Genomic DNA, 17,069 nt, shown 5'->3' on the forward strand with positions numbered 1-17,069 from the left:
TGAAGTTGAGTCGGTCGGCGACAAGTCGCCATAGTCCAACGAAAGCTTACAAAAGTCGCGAAAGTCGTGCGAAATTTTACAGCTGCTAACAGACACATCAGAATCGGCTATTGTGTCAGTGTATCTTAAACGAACACATCACCTTCAGTGAACAATCGCACAGAACCACACTGTGCGGAACCAACATATTTTCTAGAATCAATTCGTTAGATGCTTAAAGAAACACAAGATGAAAATAAAGAAGTCACTTAGGGAAGAAACAAAAAGAATCTCGGGAAGAGAACAGGAAATCACAGGTAGAAAATAGTAATTCACGCAGGGAAGAAATTAAAAATTACGTTCAACCAAGAATTGGCAGTTTCTCAACTAGATTACATGACCTTGGAGGAAAACAGGATAACTGGAAAACAAATAGGCGTCACAGCGTGGACGAATTCTTAGCTAAAGTCAACATTGTGGTGCCGAGTGCAATAGTTACACCGAACATCAGAACACAACGGAAAAAGAAACTAGCGAACAACTGCAAACTTTGACACTAAATTCTGAAGAACAAAAAGAACAGTTAAGCAGAATTAAAGAATAAGTTGTTGAAACCGTAAAGAAAATGGCAAATTTGTCAGCCACTGCAGATAGAGATTCAAATGACGCATTGCCAGTACAATTTCCAGACACAGTAGGATACCAGTCACTAACAAATTTTAAAGACGACAAGGAGACAATTAATCAGCAAAACAAGCGTTATAGAAATATCATAAATGAAAAAGTGGAGTGTCTTGAAAGAAAGCTTAACCGCGACGTTGGGAAGGACGAATCTGACCGTGTACATTCACATTCAAAAAACTTTAGTGACCATAGAGGTTTATGGCGTTTAGATGATTTTCCATGAGAACGGCATTAGACACCCATATACGACAATGAATCGCCGATATGGTGTAATAGGGAACAATGTGGTTCATATAGAAATGGTAACTTCAGTTACAAACACTTTCTAATAGTACGTAAATTCAATGTTTTCAGGAATTACAGTAACGAAATTCACCACACCCCCACACCCCCCCACAAGTTTGGATTGATCACTTCTTATATACATTCTTTACCATCAATTTGCCATTTGAACACAATTAGAATTTCTCTACGGTAATTTGGAAAATGAACCTGGGGCAAGCATGCGCTCAGTAGCCAGAGAATGCAAAGCCTAAATGATTTCTGTCGAGCATTTTTGTCAACCTAGTTGTCGCAGGCCACACAAAATCGGGTAAAACACAGCATTATAACGTCACGAAATTTTGGACAGCCTCACTTCTCCAGCGCAGCAAAATACTTTGTAGACATGGTACGCGGAAATCAGTAATTATCAAACCCATACAGTTTGTTTAACAAAGTTATCTACACACTTGAGACATGTAATTTTGGCCGGCAGATGTAAACATGATTTAGAAGCATTTCAAATATTACCTCAGGAACTGGAACTAGACATTGACAAAAGCTTAACGAGAAAACATAATAGCAATCACAACATAAAGCATGACACGCATGATGCTTTTGTACCGCGTGAAAACAAAAAAGTATGGCAACTAGCATAACAAACACAATCATAGAAACAATTACAGATGGGATAACCGACACCGTCCGTATGAGGCACAATTCTCGCAGTTGAATGATGATTGTTTTGATAAAGGTAATTTCTGAGCGTACCCAGATAATAGAACTACACGTCACCTATTTCTAAAATAGTTCTTGCGTTACAACGCACAGCAACAGTTGGCGATAAGCAATGCTTCGAAAATAGTTTTTGCATTACAGCACACAGCAACAGTTAGCGAAAAAACAATGCTATTGCACCGCATGCCAGGACGACTACCGTCACTCGGCTGGAAACTTTCGACAAGAATCGAGCGACTGTCTTCGCGCAACGAACTTCGTTTATCACGCAACGAATCAAGCAATTTGCTGTCACGGCGCGTACTCTAAAAAAACTGCTACGAACTGCGAAATTTCATCTAGAATCCGAATAAGAACAAATAATTTCTAATAAAACTAACATTGACAGTATTTCTTAAACCAGTTCTTTTAGGAAACACAGATTATCAGCAATGTGTTGTTCACCTGAGAAATATTTTTGGCTTGTACACAGTGATGATAATACAGAGACATATAACATTTCTCTTACGATTATATATAAAGGCGTTACGGTAGTAATTGTGTTGTCTGGAAAGATGTTTTTCAGGGACTTTCGTCATGTGGTGAAGTTGTGTTTATTGAACTGCAATATTTACGATTTAAGCTATGAGGCGTTGTCTATGTGGAAACTAACCTAAGGACATCACACACATCCATGCCCGAGGCAGGACTTGAACCTGCGACCGTAGCGGTCGCGCGGCTCCAGACTGTAGCGCCTAGAACCGCTCGGCCACTCCGGCCGGCAAAATGTAAGTTGCTGACAATATGTGGCTAATAACAATAGTGAATGAAGGTAAGGTGATTTGAGAAGACACAGATTTTTCTATGATGTGGAGTTTATTATTATCTGATGCAAATATTCAACCTTTTACTAAACATACAATGTTTTTTGTTTTCATCGGAATAACACATGTGACAATTACGCCAGTTTTACTATAATTCGAGAAGTGTATGTTTTTCTCTCCATTTTCGCACAGCAAAAAAGTCTTGCGAAGATTTGGCTCAGCATTGATTGCTACTCTGTACTGCGACACACTCTTTTAGCATATGGTATCTCATTGAACTTACTGTGACTTGTCTTCGTGTAGTGTCTATTTTCTTGTTTCTGTTGATGAATGACTCTTTATCTGATTTGTATATAGCTACATGCACGCAATCTTTAACTTCTACTGAATTCTGTAGAAATAATCTGCCGTTTCTTTGTCAAACAGACAAACTTTACATATATATAAAACGATATCATAGCAATACTGTCCATTACTCTAGGTGTTTGGAAAATTTCGAAATAAAGATGACATGGGTAGACAATAAGTGGAATAAGGAAAAGGGGGTTCTGCAGGAACAAAGAATATAATGAAGATTTGTTTTTACTTTTAAGCTTTATTCTTTTTGCCATGGCATAGGGTAAGATTCCTTTATACATATTTTTTCTACGAAAATGTGTGACATTGCAAATTAACTGGCCTCTTATATGTACATAAGATGTAACATACAAACATGCATTGCTTTACCTTACGGAAATTTCCGGTTGAATTTGCCTTTTACAGCTATGTTATTTATTGAATTCCGTATAACGCATATCCTCTGTATAAATTGTTATGTAGGATGTGATACCATTAGTATAATAATTAAGTGCAGTACTGTAGGGAGCTCTCATATGTTATGAAAGTTGTATAAGAAGTCATGAAAGGCGTGTAAGGTGGAAGTAAAGAGGAAAAGGTAAGGAAGGAAGCTGCACAATATATACTTGAGCAAAGAAATGGTTAAGAAATGAATTTGAGATGACAAACGGTTAGGTAGGGCAATGGTGCTAAATAATATGAACTTATAAGAATGTATGAAATATATGACAGAAAGAAGCAAAGAGATAGAGTAAACAGTGATATTTGTTGAAAGATCAATTGTGGGATTGAATGCTAATGACTGACCATATTAGGTGTAATAATAAACTGATAGCATAAAGTATTCGTTGATGTGAACCTTGGTTACTCCCCAATCCCAAGTTTTTCCTAATTATATATTTGTCTTCTCCTTATCTGAGTGTGTGACCATCATCCTCGTGCATTTATTTCTTTTGTGTGTTCACTATCATTATGTGCCTCGTTCTTACTCCCTATACTTTTGTATATTTTTTACTGGTGAACACACAAACACAGTGGTGTGAATAGATTTAGACTTTCTGTAGGTCAGTCTGTTCACATACAATAATTGTTTCTTGTCATGACTATTATTGTACACTATTTCACATGATTTACTTGTCTGATGTTTCTGTAATTCATTGTTATAAAACGACGATTCCATTTTTTCTCACCTTTTTGTAGACATACACTCCTGGAAATGGAAAAAAGAACACATTGACACCGGTGTGTCAGACCCACCATACTTGCTCCGGACACTGCGAGAGGGCTGTACAAGCAATGATCACACGCACGGCACAGCGGACACACCAGGAACCGCGGTGTTGGCCGTCGAATGGCGCTAGCTGCGCAGCATTTGTGCACCGCCGCCGTCAGTGTCAGCCAGTTTGCCGTGGCATACGGAGCTCCATCGCAGTCTTTAACACTGGTAGCATGCCGCGACAGCGTGGACGTGAACCGTATGTGCAGTTGACGGACTTTGAGCGAGGGCGTATAGTGGGCATGCGGGAGGCCGGGTGGACGTACCGCCGAATTGCTCAACACGTGGGGCGTGAGGTCTCCACAGTACATCGATGTTGTCGCCAGTGGTCGGCGGAAGGTGCACGTGCCCGTCGACCTGGGACCGGACCGCAGCGACGCACGGATGCACGCCAAGACCGTAGGATCCTACGCAGTGCCGTAGGGGACCGCACCGCCACTTCCCAGCAAATTAGGGACACTGTTGCTCCTGGGGTATCGGCGAGGACCATTCGCAACCGTCTCCATGAAGCTGGGCTACGGTCCCGCACACCGTTAGGCCGTCTTCCGCTCACGCCCCAACATCGTGCAGCCCGCCTCCAGTGGTGTCGCGACAGGCGTGAATGGAGGGACGAATGGAGACGTGTCGTCTTCAGCGATGAGAGTCGCTTCTGCCTTGGTGCCAATGTTGGTCGTATGCGTGTTTGGCGCCGTGCAGGTGAGCGCCACAATCAGGACTGCATACGACCGAGGCACACAGGGCCAACACCCGGCATCATGGTGTGGGGAGCGATCTCCTACACTGGCCGTACACCACTGGTGATCGTCGAGGGGACACTGAATAGTGCACGGTACATCCAAACCGTCATCGAACCCATCGTTCTACCATTCCTAGACCGGCAAGGGAACTTGCTGTTCCAACAGGACAATGCACGTCCGCATGTATCCCGTGCCACCCAACGTGCTCTAGAAGGTGTAAGTCAACTACCCTGGCCAGCAAGATCTCCGGATCTGTCCCCCATTGAGCATGTTTGGGACTGGATGAAGCGTCGTCTCACGCGGTCTGCACGTCCAGCACGAACGCTGGTCCAACTGAGGCGCCAGGTGGAAATGGCATGGCAAGCCGTTCCACAGGACTACATCCAGCATCTCTACGATCGTCTCCATGGGAGAATAGCAGCCTGCATTGCTGCGAAAGGTGGATATACACTGTACTAGTGCCGACATTGTGCATGCTCTGTTGCCTGTGTCTATGTGCCTGTGGTTCTGTCAGTGTGATCATGTGATGTATCTGACCCCAGGAATGTGTCAATAAAGTTTCCCCTTCCTGGGACAATGAATTCACGGTGTTCTTATTTCAATTTCCAGGAGTGTAGAAACCTGTTGTTGCCGTTACACTACACGTGCATTTCATATGCACAACGATGTAAAATATTATTACTCTGTTCTTAATAAAGGTAACTGTGTCTTGTAAATGTAACAATTGTAACTAACTGACCATTCATCACAAATGATTGAGACTTGCCAGGCCAGAAGACACATGTCTACTTATTATATACTGAAATATTCTTTGCCAAATGTTGGCGTGCTTCCCTGATACAAGCTGTGACTGGCTTTCATAAGGAACTCTTCGAAAAACAAGATGGATCTGGAGTTACCAATGGATCTACAGTCTGCTTCAAGCAGGTACTACTACACATTATACTGTCTGTGCATATGTGGGGTTGTCAGTTGATAACTGTTTTTATTCCCACTGAGTTTGCTTCCACATAACTTCCCACAACAGTGACATAATTGCAACGAGCTAAAGAAAGTTGGGCCGTTTGTGACAAGGACATTCTTCTACCTGCTTTCATCGTGTAAATTACTACTGCAATAAGTGACTTTGCTTCAGAAATATAGGCCTTGTGTGACATAGCTACTATAACCTATTCCTTGTGTGCTACAAAAACAGTGTAGATCACCAATACTACTACAATACAAAATGTGACATAAAAACTTTCAAAAGAGCCCTCTGCAAAACGTTCTCATAGACATAATGAAACATGATAACCAAGCTGTGGTGAATTCTATTGATCACTTAATTCGTATATTCTCGAATTTTGTAAATGTTTATTACTTACAGTTCTTTAACTCATATTTTTGTAAAGCTGCCGGCCGAAGTGGCCGCGCGGTTCTGGCGCTGCAGTCTGGAGCCGCGAGACCGCTACGGTCGCAGGTTCGAATCCTGCCTCGGGCATGGATGTGTGTGATGTCCTTAGGTTAGTTAGGTTTAACTAGTTCTCAGTTCTAGGGGACTAATGACCTCAGCAGTTGAGTCCCATAGTGCTCAGAGCCATTTGAACCATTTTTTTGTAAAGCTATTGGAGGTAAAGTTGGGCTAAATTTCAGACAGAAACAAATACAGAGGGGAGGTTACAATACTTCATGCGTATTTGACAGTTATAGTAAGCCGCCTTCATTCTGATGCAATTTTAACGTCTAGCAATATACATTCGTACGCCACAAAAAACGGTGCGTTGGAAGCGCTGGATAGCGGAGATTGCGAAATCATCCCCTTACCCCACGCACTTCATATTTCATTTTCAAATGGTACGCTTGAAGAAAGATGAAGTTTTCGCATTAGCCTGCGTAAGAAGAATTTCCACTACGTTCATTACGCTACGTCGCTGTTGGAGGGAGTAACAAAATTATTAGTACTGGATCGTGGAAACTGTACAAGTACGAAATGTAACTAACCAGAACAGAAAAGACATGGGCAGTCATAGGGAGTGTTCAAAGAGAAGATTAAGTTTTCCGTGGACTAAATTTGTTTCGCACTCGGGTTACATTTGAGTTTGCCCAAAAGGTTTGAAAATCCGTCAACCACTCTTGGCAGGGTCGATAGGCGATTACCTGTCCTATTTAGGAACGTCTGCCCATTTAGGAACGAGGTCTGCAAAGGAAACAGGAAAAAAAAAACACGTCCTAGCAGCCTGCGTGCCGTCACGAGAGAGAACTTACGAGATATGTTGACACACTACGGCGACGGCCAACAGGCAACATTGGTTCCTCCCCCATGTTCCCTATTGGCCACAGACAGCGAGTGCATAGGAGTAGTTTTGTTGTCACGAATTGCGGAGGAAGAATCTCTAAAAAGGTGACGATCTTATTTATTATGGAAGACTATAACACAACATAAAAAAGGGGATGGTAACTACACTGGCTGGGCGTTGTGTTCAACATTCGGAATTTTGAGATAAAGGCTTTCCGTGATCCACAACGTGTTTTTCTCGTAGTGCACTGTAATTGGTTCGGCGTATCTGTGAACGTGTTGTTCTGACTAAACTAACCCATAAAGAATCACACGCTCTTCTTTGACTCCAGTCTCCCACTCTCTCTCTCTCTCTCCCTTCCGTTGATCCATCTCCTACATGGGTGGATCGCAGCATTATTATACCTACAAACGCTAGTGTGGTAGCCGCCTTCCAAAGGACTACATTTATGTGGTCGCTATACCGCGAATCGCTCCAGACAAGTACTACAAGCCATTTGAAGCTGTTGACTGACTACAGTGACTGGTGCCCACATGGTTAACCTACACCAGTTCTTTTATTCTTTATACACATTAAACTCCATTAGTTTCCGTCTGATAGTCAGCTGCAGTTTTTGGCACACTGCGTGGCGCAAGCGAAAGCGAGCTTGGTAGTGTGGTGCCCTGTGCTGCCCTCAGCTCTTATTGTTGAATAGAAACCTGCAAGTCACAAAAAGGCATGCTGCGTTACCCCGCAGAGCTTGTGCAACATTTACAATAAGGCATTTATTTGAACCTAGCAGTGAACCGTGTAGTGATTCTTCTCTTGAACCGGTGTATGACTTTCAAAGTCACCAGAAGACATTAGCACACATCAAACAAACAAAAAAGAAGAAGAAGCAGTCACCTCTTTAGAATACGCTGTGATTGATCAAAAATATGGTATGAGCTTTTATTTGGCTATAGCTTTGTAATCCCATAGAGCAATTGGAAGACAATGAAGTTCTATCCGCCAATTGTGTAAGGCAGTCGACGAGTACCTGGCAATTCCACTGACACCAGCGCTCTCCGAGCGTTATTTTCAGACAGCTAACAAGTACTCAAAGTCACGTAACAGACTATCAACGAAGCGAATGGATAAACTATTGTTTTTGAGTGACTGTATGGCGGAAGAATAGGAAGTTTATGTAAGATTTAATTAATTTATTTTTGGGTGCTAATGAAAATCAGAACATTGCTTAGTTTAATGCTGGATTTTTTCTATTTAAAACCTATGAAAATTTGCTGCTTCTGTAAGTAAAGCTGTCTTGTATGATTACTTCATGCTCTTTAAGATAGGCAACCTGACTTACATTATCCGCCCCAGACGTGGATTATGTACGTTGGGTTGCCTAGTTCAAGGCGCATGAAATACTCGTATTTCCAAAGCAAATTTTAATTTGGTCACCCTGTAGAAAGATTTTAAAAAGAGAGACGGAGAGAGGGAACCGATAGAGAGTATCTACTCTAACTTTTTTTTGTCAAGGATAAGTATAGGTATGTCAAGGTATCACTACTTTTCTTTCGAAACTTTCACGAGTACGCTGCTCTTCTTACAATACGACTCATGAGTATTAAGGTATACATAGTTTTCGTTTGATGTCGTGTCTCTACCGAAGAGGCCATGTCACAGTCAGTCCTGTGTTTACTGCGAACGACTTCAGTATCTTCTCGCTACAGCCTAGTTATCAGATATTCCCTAGGGGCTTGTTTCCGCTTAGACTACTCTTTAGTTACTTGCTCGTAATTGTTGAAAAATAATGGTTGCCCTCACCTGCGTTAACCAGTTTACTCCGCAACCAGTTTTATTTATTAGGAGACATCTTCAGGTGTCTAAATACAACGAAAAACCAAAAAAAGCACAAGGAGCCATTACAAACTTACACTGTTATGTCATGACGACATGTGTGAGAACGCATAATCACTATTAAGCATCACGTTACAAATCGACATATCCATTCAACTATAAATCAGGCGCACACAGGAGTATAGAGTAAATTTGTGCTGTATCGACGTCACATGTGATCTTCTGTCATAAATACATCATTAAGGATAACAAAATAGAAGGAAATCTACTATACAGAATCAGAGAGCACTCTACTGGTTTTATGACAAGTGGCAACTCGATATCTGAAACCTTACTGTTGTTGAGTCAACAATAGTAAGCTCCTCAACTGTATAAATGTACGGTTTGTTGAGTCGGTATTGCTGATAAAAACGACAGAGTGTCTTTGGTTCTGTGTGGTATCTCTTTCTGGCATCATACCGTCTTTGACGATGTACTGACGACTGTAGATCAAGTGTTGCATCAGTATTGCTCGTGCTTCAACAGAGATTTACAATAAGCTGTATGTGCACCTGACGAATGGTTGAATAGAGATGTTGATTTGTAACATGATGCTTCATAGCGATTATGGGTTGTCACACATCTAATTACGATGTCACGATGTAAATTCTCAATAGTTTATGAATGTTTATTGCTACATTTACGATTGTTTTTGTAATGATCATTGTGCCTTATTTCGGTTTCTCGTTGTATGTAGGTAGCTGAAGATGGTCTGTGTAACACTGAAACTGGTTGTGTAGTACATTTATAAATACAGCTGTGTGCAACCAAGATTTTTCAACAAATTTTACAAGCAGTAAATTAACGCCTCTTCAAAGTAATGTTAATTACTGGTAATTCTGGTACTGGAACTTGTGCTACGCTCAGGTTTTGCTTGGATGTTCTTGCACCAGATCTCTCTTTAGCCACGATTGTGTACCTCTATGTTTCCGTTGGTTGTCTATTTATCCCTAATCCGGAGTTCCTGCTGAGTATTTGAACTAAACTTCAGTTTCAAGGGTCGATCAAAAAGTTTCCATTAGAGGACGTTGCTGAAGCGTGTATGCAACGTAGCCTGACTCAAATACGCGTATATAAGCAGCGACATGTAGTCAAAGGATTAGTGTGCCGTTTGTGTCTTTCTGAAATGCATGCGGTAAATGCAGAAACGTGAACTATGACGACGTTATTGCCAAATGCGTTCAAGCAGGACCAACGTACTGTTATTCTTTTCTTGAATGCCGGAAGTGGGAAACAGGTAGACATGCATCCGAGTATGAGTATTGTGTATGGGGCAGCATGTTTGTCGAAAACCACCTTTGTGGAATGGTGCGCCAATGTCCGTGCTGGTCGCGATTCGACACAAGACGCCCCATATCGCAAATGACGTATCACGGAAATTATGCCAATTCAATTGGGAGACACTCGAGCACCCGCTCTATAGTTCTTATCTCTCCCCGTGCGATTATCAAGCCTTCGGTCCCTTAAAAAAGCCCTTGACGGGTCGACGAATCACGTCGTACGATGACGTGCAGTAGGCAGTTACGGACTCTTTCACACAGCAGGACACAGCGTTTCTCGAATCGGGCATCTTCAACCTGTTGCTTCGGCGGGATGATTGCCTCGATGCTCATGGTGATCTTGCCTCATTGGCATAAAGATTCTGGACTGTACGGCCTTCTAACGGAAACATTTTGACCGTCCCTTGTATTTCAAATACAAAAGACTGGAAGATTAGAATCGGTAGTAAAAAACGAAGAATTTGTAGAACAGACTTGACTTTCTACAGGTTTGGTTGGCTTAGAAATAACGAGTTTTTTAAGTACTCCGTCTTCAGGCCACAAGTGGCCTACCGGGACCATCCGACCGCCGTGTCATCCTCGGTGGAGGATGCGGATAGGAGGGGCGTGGGGTCAGCACACCGCTCTCCCGTTCGTCAGATGGTATTCTTGACCGAAGCCGCTACTAGTCGGTCCAATAGCTCCCCAATTGGCATCACGAGGCTGAGTGCACCCCGAAAAATGGCAACAGTGCATGGCGGCCTGGATGGTCACCCATCCAAGTGCCGACCACGCCCGACAGCGCTTAACTTTGGTGACCTCATGGGAACCGGTGTATCCACTGCGGCAAGGCCGTTGCCTAGAAATAACGAGTAAATTAACTAATGACTCTCATCTGAACTTTCGCTCTCGAACGCGTTACTTCCTTTGTGGCACGATAAACTTTCCCAATGAGATGTTCAGTAGCAGTACATTTATACGTCCACAGACCTATGTGAAGAATGTCCTTGAAATGAACGAAAGTACTCGCGCGCGGATAGTTCCGCTGGTTTCGGACGCCCGCGCGGCGTTCGCGGCCACCTGCGCCCCTTGTAAGGAGCAGCCGGCTAATGCAGGCAGTCATGTGGGCCTCGCCTCTCCTGTCGTCACCTGCTGCCTCCACGGAATTCCTGTGCTCCAGGCGCTGCGAACGCAAATATCGCCGTAATGCAAGGAGCTGCTCCTTACAGCACTACAAACAGATTTGTCTTGTGTCGGCAAATATACTTCGACAAATTACTGATGTTCTAACCACGACCGCACTGAGTAACAGAACTGGACGGAGGACAACGATGTACTGAACCCGGGAAAAAAAGTTGCGGATGTTTGTAAAAGGTACATTACGGCTAACGATACGACGTCGCCGATCTGGCTTGAGCCGTAGAGCAGGTTTGGGTTTGGCGAGAGAATCGGCAGTGCATTTGCAGACGAACCACTCAAAAACCAAAAACCTGACAACCGGATCGGTAACTGACCACCGGCCCTGCTGGTGCAAGTCCAGTGTCTTAACCAGGAGCCACCTCACTCGGTACGTATGTTTCAACCAAAACTAGATCGATGTAGAACATTTTCGGTGATACCATCACCCCCGCTTCAGAAATACACAAACAGATGGAGAGGCCATGGAATGCAGCATAGTTGGGTCGATAGCAGATATATTCTTAAACACACTAGAAGAAAAACTTTTCAGCAATACAGACATGTTGATTAAAAAAATCGTAAATAATTTTAGATACGTCGATGATTCACTAATGCCAACAGATGGAGACAATACACCGAATGCACTACTGCATCCTAAAATGAAATTTACAACAGAACCAGAAGACCAGTCGACAAGAAAATAGAAAGACGCGCCTATGAAAATTAAAAAGAACGTATTGCAGAAAAATAACAAGAAATAAATGTTTAATTCCATTTATAATTGGATACAAACGAATACACAGGACTAAACTAGCAGATACCGAAATTTGTCTACGAAAATAGATTACAGTATCCAGTAATGTCATATGGACATGCATATAATAAGGAAAATATGTAACAACTAAGGAAACAGGACCACCAAAATTTGTAAATAATACCATACGTACAATTATAAAAAAGAAAATGCATAGATACAGATGTAACACACAAAAAAAAAGAAAAAAATCATTATACAATCGACCGTCAATACCTAGAGGGTGCCAAGAAATTAGGGGCGAATATTAAAGTGCTATAGAACATACAAAATTTATTGTAAATGTAATTTTTTTGTAATCACGTTAAGTAACTTCTCCCATTTATGTATGAAAAATTGAAAATTATATCCTCCGTATGAAGCCCAAGACCGCAAGGCAACGAGCAATGTGTTCACTGAAGTTCTCGATGTTGCGTTCACAAATATCTGGTAGCATGCCGTTAATAACCCTTTTAATTTCATCATTCAATTGTTGTACTGTTAGTGGTTTCTTCACGTACACTTTTGATTTCATAAATACCGACAAAAAAAGTCACAAGGCGTAAGATCGCACGACCTGGCACGCCATTCCTGATTGTCACGCAAAGAGATAATTTTTTGAGGAGACTTTTCGTTCGGCAGAGCGCTCGTTTCACAGGATGTACGACTGTCGCTCCATCTTATTGAAACCGAAAGTCATCATTTTCATCAATAAGAGTAAAAAAAACAATCAGAAAACATGTTTCGGTAACGGTCGCCGTTCACAGTAACGGCAGCTCCATGATCATTTTCAAAAAATTATGGGCCGATCACTTCTGCTGCCCAGAACGCACACCACACAGTCGTGCGTTGTGAATGCATCTCATTTTCCACAGTCACTCGCGGATTTTCGTTACCCCAAATTGTGCAGTTCTGTTTATTGACATACCCACTGAGGTGGAAGTGCGCCTCATCTGTGAAAATTATTCTTATTGTAGAGTTCTCGTTCTCCGCTTGTCAAGCCGAGACCCATTAAGATAATCAATGTCTCTTTCCGTGATGTGCAGGCTTCAATTGTTGTGTAAGTTGAATCTTGTACGAATGCATTTTGAGATCTTTTGAAAGGATTTCATGCAGTGAACTTGGTGATAAATACAATTGTTGAGCTCGTCGGCGAACCGATTTTCTGGGGGCTTACGGTCACATTGTCACGCACGACAGTAATGTTTTCTGGTGTTCTAACAGAACGCTGTTGTTCTGTTTTCTTAATGTTTGAAACAGAACCCTTGGTCTCAAACTTCTGGATCAGCTTCCGAACTGATGATTCGGTTGGAGCAGCATTACGTTACACTCAATTCACGAACATTTGCCGTTGGACTTTCATTATTTTTTAATAACTTTTTATCACTTGGATACTTTGCTCAGTTGTCATCTGCTCCATAAACATCAAACAAAGATGGTCACCAGACAAAAGCTATCAGGCTAGTAATGGGGAGGACCGCAGATAACAAACATCAAAAAACCACGGCTGCCAACCTTCATACGACAAAATGGCGCAAAATTCAAATTCGTCCTTACTTCCTGGACATCCGTTACATTAAAGTAAAGATAAACAGAACTACCTGTAACCATACAGTGTCGTTAGATTATCTATCAGATAATCTGTCACCAAAATACTGATATAAAGAATATAATCTGACAATAACATAAAATAACTTATCAGTTAAGGTGATAACCAGCAACACCAAAGGAACGTAACTAACGGGTAAATAGACAGTGACATAATCACCGATATAGCACGGACGTCAAAATCATCAGACATGTCTAAAATGAATATCAATGAAATCTATTTAATAATTACGTATAAAATTAGATATAATGTACCAAAATTATGTACCAATACTTACAGATAACTTGATGATAGCAATTCAGCCGAGATAGGCCTATTGTAAAAATAAAATCAGTCAAACTTAGCACCATATTTGGAATTATAATATACAATTTCATTGGAGACGTATTACGCGACGGGTCCTGAAGAATATAAAGTTCAAAAATAAATGTTACGGTGAAATGTCAATCGCAGTGAGCAAAGAAAATTTTAAAAGATATTCGCCAGAACGCTTAGTAACACTGGTTTCAAGAAGGTTCCAAAAGATTTACCTAATAGACGAAACAGATACTTAAATTTTGCGGTGTCTGTTGTGCGGCTTATGTCCTGATATTCATCGTGGAAGGGTCTCATACGACCTCACTGCTGATAAAGCATTCGACTATGAGAAACTTGCCCTCCTATCTCGACTGATTCCCTTCAGTGAATAAATGTATTGAACATTTTATGAATGAATGCTCTGCACCGTTATTTTGATACCGTGAACTTCGCATGATTTACTCCCACCGCCCACAAAAAAAGGTAAAGAGAGAGGCAAATGTTTAGCGAATAACCGAGTGAACACAACAAATGGTCAATATCATTTGTGTAACAACGTGGAATACAAAAGAAGGAAGATTTCAGTTCTAAGTCCGACTTAATGTCTCATGACATTTAAATTTTATTTAAAATTTAACTATAATTATGTAATTGGAATAAGTTATAGTAATCATCACTGTGGGTTCCCATATAACAATGTGAAAATTGTATGTTAATTTGATCTTAATTATTGTCAATAAGTTACCAATTCGTTTACAGAAACAACTTTTAGCGTTCAATATCGGTTTCAGGTAAATATACTTACAAAAATAGTGAAACAACTGGAAGAAATAGTTCGTTGTAGACGCTATTTCGTACACGTACATACCATCAGTGGGTACATAAACGATTAGAACCGCCTTGATGTTGTCACCATGTGACCGCTTTATCGGACATGACAAAGTACTTGGACTTGCGCTGCGTCGGACGGCTAATAAGCACTGTGAAGGACCGCGGAGAATGTCTCATGCTAAGATAACTTTACCACTGATAGTGGTGGAAAGGGGCAAGATTGTGAGTCTACATGTTCCCGGTTGGTTGAATCACGTAATATCCAGGCATGTGGAGCGATAAGATATGATAGTGGCCCTCGAGGAGCCGGATGGGAATGTGAGGGAAACCTTACAGATCGTCACGTTTGTGCGCGAACAAGTCTTACCGCACCGAAGGAGGATCTCCGTACTGTGGTTAAAGCACATAGTTGCTCCTTCATATCTTCGCCTGCATCCGCGCAAAAGTAATGGACTCACTACAACACCGCCCGTCACTCGTCGTCGCTGTTTGGAGATCCGTGGCTACTGAATTCCCGTCCATGCGAAGGCTGTCGTTAACACCGCCAATCACACGACTGCGTTTAAGCAGAAGCAGCGGAACATGGGAGTAAAATAACCGTTAGGGAGTAAAATAACCGTTAGCCGGAGGTGATACAACTGTTTAATACATCCTCTCTGTGTCTTCATACAACTCAGTCGCTTCTGGTCCATTAAATGGACCCTTCCCTGCCTATTCTGGAAGGAACAGCTGCGTTTTCTTTCGGTACCTTACACCAGTTATACGTACATCTGTGGGGCGTAAGACCTACTTCGTATCACGTCATAATAACACATAATATTAGTACATTACAGTTTTTAAAATATGTGGCAGTGTGCGCTACCAGAACCTGTATTACAAATTATTACCAACCAAAAGGGAAATTAAATAAAATATCCGCAAAATTAAAAAAAAGAAACACTGGAACTCCGGCCAGCAATTTACTACTGAGCATTTTCTCACTATCAGGTTTTTGCTTATCTAGTACGCCATCTGTTTAACGATGAATCACAGGATCTTAGTTATTGTAAACTGATCAGCCAGAAGACTATGACCACCTATCTACTAGCCGGTATGTCCAACTTTGGGAAGGAGAACAGCGGTGGCGCGTCGTGGCATGGAGGCACTGACGCCCTGGCAGGTTGCTGGAGGGAACTGGCACCACATCTGCACACACCACTCACCTAATTCTCGTAAATTCCGGGGAGGGGAGCCAATGAGTTCTGGCGCCGCGTTCAATCACATCCCAAATGTGTTCGATCAGGTTCAGATCTGGTGAGTTGGGGAGCCAGCACATCAACTGGAAGTCGCCACTGTGTTTTTCGAACCACTCCATCTCATTCCTGGCCTTGTAACATGGCGCATTATCTTGTTGAAAAATGTCACTGCCGTCGGGATAGATGATCGTCACGAAGGGGTGTACATGGTCTGCAGCCAGCATACGATACTCGTTGGCCGACAAGGTGCCTTGCACAGGCTCCATTTGACCTATGGATGCCTATGTGAATGTTTCCCATAGCGTAAATGGAGTCACCGCCAGCTTGTCTCCGTCCCACAGTACAGGTGTCAGGGAACTGTTACCCTGGAAGACGACGGATTCATGTCATCCCATGAGCATATGAAGAACGTATCGAGATTCATCAGACCGTGCAATGCTCTGCCACTGCGCCAATGCTCAGTGCCAATGGTAACGTGCCCATTTGAGTCGTAGTTGCCGATATCGTGGTGTTAATCTTGGCACACGCGTGCGTCGTCGGCTGCAGAGGCCCACTGTTAGGAATTTTCGGCGCACTGTATGTTCAGACACACTTGTACTCTGCCCAACTTTAAAGTCTGGTTTGATTCCGCCACAGTTCGCTGCCTGTCCTGTTTTAGCAGTCTGCCGCGTCTACGATCTCTGACATCTATAATGAGGGGTGGCCGCCCAACCCCACGACGTCTGAACCTGGTTTTATCTTGGTTTCCCCACGTACCGAAGACACTCACCACAGGACACCTCTAACACCCGACAAGTCGTGCAATTTCCAAACTCCTCGTGCCGAGCATCCGGGCCATCACAGTCTGCCTTCGGTCAAAGTCAGATAGATAGCTCGCTTTCCCCTTTCTGCACACGGACAGCACGCTCACTGA

General features: G+C 42.4%; 1 protein-coding gene and 1 pseudogene across 1 annotated transcript in view; both read right to left on the minus strand.

The window, feature by feature from the left end:
* Window positions 1-17,069, minus strand: part of LOC126260514 (paired box protein Pax-1-like) — a 358,843-nt gene that overhangs the window by 274,325 nt on the left and 67,449 nt on the right. The window lies entirely within an intron of this gene.
* Window positions 10,955-11,072, minus strand: LOC126261524 (5S ribosomal RNA; annotated as a pseudogene).

Source organism: Schistocerca nitens, chromosome 5 (assembly GCF_023898315.1).
Source record: "Schistocerca nitens isolate TAMUIC-IGC-003100 chromosome 5, iqSchNite1.1, whole genome shotgun sequence".
In the NCBI taxonomy this organism is placed as follows: Eukaryota; Metazoa; Arthropoda; class Insecta; order Orthoptera; family Acrididae; genus Schistocerca; species Schistocerca nitens.